Below are 3,911 nucleotides of genomic sequence, written 5' to 3'. Positions count from 1 at the left end.
AGGCCTTATCACGAGACAGAGTACCCCAGCCCTGCTACCAAGGTTTGGCACTTTCAAACTTCTGTTATTGGATCTGGGTGTAGAGACGCATGCCTTCCTTAACCCCAGCACTTGGGAGGCAGAGGCTTCTGTGAGTTTGAGGCCAGCCTGGTCTACACAGTGAATCCAGGCCAACCAGAGCAATGTACTGAGACCCTGTCTCAAAAAAACAAAACAAAACAAAAAAACAAAAAAATAAAAAAAACCCACAAAACAAAATAAACCTTAAGTTATTGGGGGAAATGTCTTACCTAGTCGAAGTGTGATTTCATAGTTCTCTTGGAAGCCTGGCATGCCTGGACCAAAGATTCTATAATGCAGTTGCCTAGAAAATGGAAAGGATGCCCCGACCACTTTAAACCAAATATTCACTCCTTGCCCAGTTTCTCTCATCTCTGGCAGGCCTGGAGTAATGTCAATGTACATATCAAGTGGCAGGCTCTAGGTGGACTATACGGGATATGTTGGAGGACAGAGCAGATCACACTTCCTCCATCTGATTAGAATTGTGTGTGTTGGGGGTCTATCAGTTGGGCTTTCTTCCTGCTCCCACTTACCAGAGAGGGCCATTTGGAAATCTAAGTAATGGTGTGCCCTACAAACTGGCAACTAGAAATATAATGAATGGAGTGTAAAATCTAGTATTATGGTCCAGCTACCTGGCCAGAAGGGTCCTGAGGGTACCATACTCCCAAGTGTATGTTAAACTGTATTATCAGGGTACAGGCTGTTGTTGAAATTATTACTAATAAAACTGGAAAAGTCCTTAATATAATGTTGTGTAACAGCTTCCTCAGAGAATCTTAACTTTCTACCCTGCAGGAAGCTCCTTAAGCAGGAAGGTAAACAACTCAAAAGAACTTCAGGAAGCTCCTTAAGCAGGAATGCAAACAACTCAAAAGAGGTTCACTAAATCCCCCAAACTGACCACATTCACTAGGCTCCTCCCCGCCAGAGCAAAGAATAAAAGCTAAGAGTCCCCCTCAGATGAAAGTAAGCCAAGCTGCAAAGAAGACCCTCTGAGCAGACCAGACCAGCTGCCTGAAAGAAACAGAAGCCAGAGGAGTTGAGCGACTTGCCTGGAAGAGGTTGAGACCAACTGAATTGCCTGGAAAGACTCTCTCCAACCTGTTGAGCTGCCTGCAGTCTGTGCAGGGTGCTCCAGGTTCCCGGCTTTGTGAGCTGTCACCCATGCTGGGGTGGGCCTTGGTGATGCAGCTGTCTTTGAGTAATTTCTGCTCCTGTAAGTAACCCCTCACCCACATTCCTGTAAGTAACCCCAGTAAAACTCACTGGACCACTGAGTTGGACTTTGAAGGTATTTATACTGTCGTCTGTCTTAGCTTCCCTATCTGGGATGAGTAGACATGTGTGTTGGACTTTGGTGGTATGCCCACTTTGGTCTGTCATGGGCTCCCTGTCTAGGACGAGTAGGATATGTGTGTTGTTTCTCCCCCAAAAACATATAATAGTCATGCTATTTCAGTACTAAGTTTGCCCCAGAAATTTTAACATAAATACATATGCTCTGTTTGAAAATTAAATACCAGAGTTAGTTTGCTCCTACAATGTGGATCCCAGGGCTCAAGCTCAGGTAATTAGTATGGTGGTGAGCACCCAATGAATCATTTAGTCAGCCCTACTTCTGCCATGGTGAATGCATATAGCCGTAATTGGCCTTTATAATTACAAGCGGATTATTTATTTGTTGGTTTATTGTGGGTGTCAGAGAACAACTTGGTGAAGCTGTTTTCCTTTTCTCCAATATGGATTCAGGGATTGAGCTCCAGTTGTCAGTCAGGGAAACGAGATTTTTACTTGCTCAGCCTTCTTGCCAGCCCTAATTATACCATCTTTAATGCATACAACAGAAAATGGGCTAAAAATTTAAATTACATTTATTTATTTATTTATTTATTTATTTATTTATTTAGTGTGTGTGTGTGTGTGTGTGTGTGTCTGTCTGTCTGTCACACACGGATACTCAATACTGCAGTGCATGTGTGTGGAGGTCAGAGAACAACTTGCAGAAATTGATTTTCTCCTTCCACCATTTGCATACTGGGAATCAAACTAAGGTCTTTTTCTTTTTCTTTTAGTTTTTTGAGACAGGGTTTCTCTGGGTAGACTTGGCTGTCCTGGAACTTACTCTATAGACCAGGCTGGCCTCGAACTCACAGAGATCTGCCTACCTCTGCCTTCCGAGTGCTGGGATTAAAGTCATGTGCGACCACAGCCTGGCTCAAACTAGGGTCTTAAGGCTTAGCAGCAAGCACCAATACAGGCTAAGCCATCTTGATAGAAGCTACCACCTTGAACGCGAGGACCTGAAAATGGCTTTAAATAATTTATTCTATTTATTTATTGGGGGGTGGACACATGCTACTTGCCACTGAACAGACCTGACAATCAGAACTTATGAGAGTTGGTTCTCTCCTTCTACATGGCTTCAGGGGCTGCAGCTTAGGGCATCAGGTTTGGTGGCAAGTGCCTTTTCACCCATTCGAGCCATCTCACTATCCCTAATTCCACCACATTGAAAAATGTAGCCCCAAATGGTTTAATTAATTTATCTATTCTGTGTGTATTTGTATGTGAGCACAAGGGCACACTGACATCAGAGGACAACTTGGAGAAATCAGTTCTTAATTTCCAAAGTGGAGTTCCGGACTCAATTTTAGGTTGTAAGGTTTAGTGATGAACTCCTTTACCCGCTGAAGCATCTTACTGACTGTAATCCCACCTTGAATGCACAACAAAAATGCCTTTATTCTTTTTTTTTTTTAATTACGTTTGCATGTTAGGGCGTGGGGAGGTGAATTGTGCACACAAGCCATGGCACACACATCAAAGTCAGAGGAAAAAAACAGAAAACCGCTTCTCTTTCCACCATGTGGATTCCAGGCTACAAATTTGGCGGCAAGTCTGTACAGGTCGAACCGTGGCGGGCGGAGGGGCGGGAGGTGGCGCACTAGGTGACTCTACTAGAAGATGGGAATTGTGGGATTATACGGAATCTCCTACTTTCCTTTCACTTTGTTGCTCAAATACTAGAAAAACAAACACGAAATCTTTAGGCTGAACAATTAGAACATAGCCATCCCCCAGCAGGAGGTCCAGGCAAAAGGACTTTGCCGACTTTTCAGTTCCAGCCGTCCACGTGCCCCCAGGGGACATGTACGGCTCAACAGGGCGTAAGCCTGGCGCGAATTTATTTACTCCGCTGCTTCACCGTCCACTTGGTGGCGTACCTGCACGTCTTTCAGCTCTTCACGTTGTTTCCTTCTACGCGCCATTCCCCGCCTCCTCCCCCGCTCCCCCCCCCCCCCCCCCCCGTCGCCCGCCCGCCCGCCCTCCTGCTGGGACTAGAACAAACTTTTGGCCCCTCCTTGCTCCTCCTACTTACTGTTTTCACCTCATATTTTGAGCTGATTGGTTCTGCCTCGAGGGTTTCTGCAGTCCTAGTGGTTTGGAGTTCTGAATGTTATAGGACCCAGAATTATGACAACACTTTTAAGGACGGTCCACAGTAGACGCATCGTATATAAGACCGAGACTTTTCTGGCCAACCACAACCTGAGCAGACGACTCAACACTAACTGGACAGCTCCGTCCAACTTAGTGCTTGGCTTCGTTCCGCCAACGGTATCCAGCAACCTCGAAATGAGCTACCACCAGGCTTCCAGGGCTTCCAGCTCCGTCGGCAGGAATGGCCAGTGGAGGGCACCTGGTATGGGCTTGCAGCCCCACCCTGAGAACGGCGAGCGCAGCCTGCAGCCACAGCCTCAGCCTCAGTCGCAGCCACAGCCTCAGTCGCAGCCACAGCCTCAGCCGCAGCCACTGCCTCAGCCGCAGCCACTGCCTCAGCCGCA

Source organism: Acomys russatus, chromosome X, assembly GCF_903995435.1.
Source record: "Acomys russatus chromosome X, mAcoRus1.1, whole genome shotgun sequence".
NCBI classification, from domain to species: Eukaryota; Metazoa; Chordata; class Mammalia; order Rodentia; family Muridae; genus Acomys; species Acomys russatus.
The sequence above is the reverse complement of the archived record's forward strand: the minus strand, read 5'-3'. Positions refer to the sequence as shown.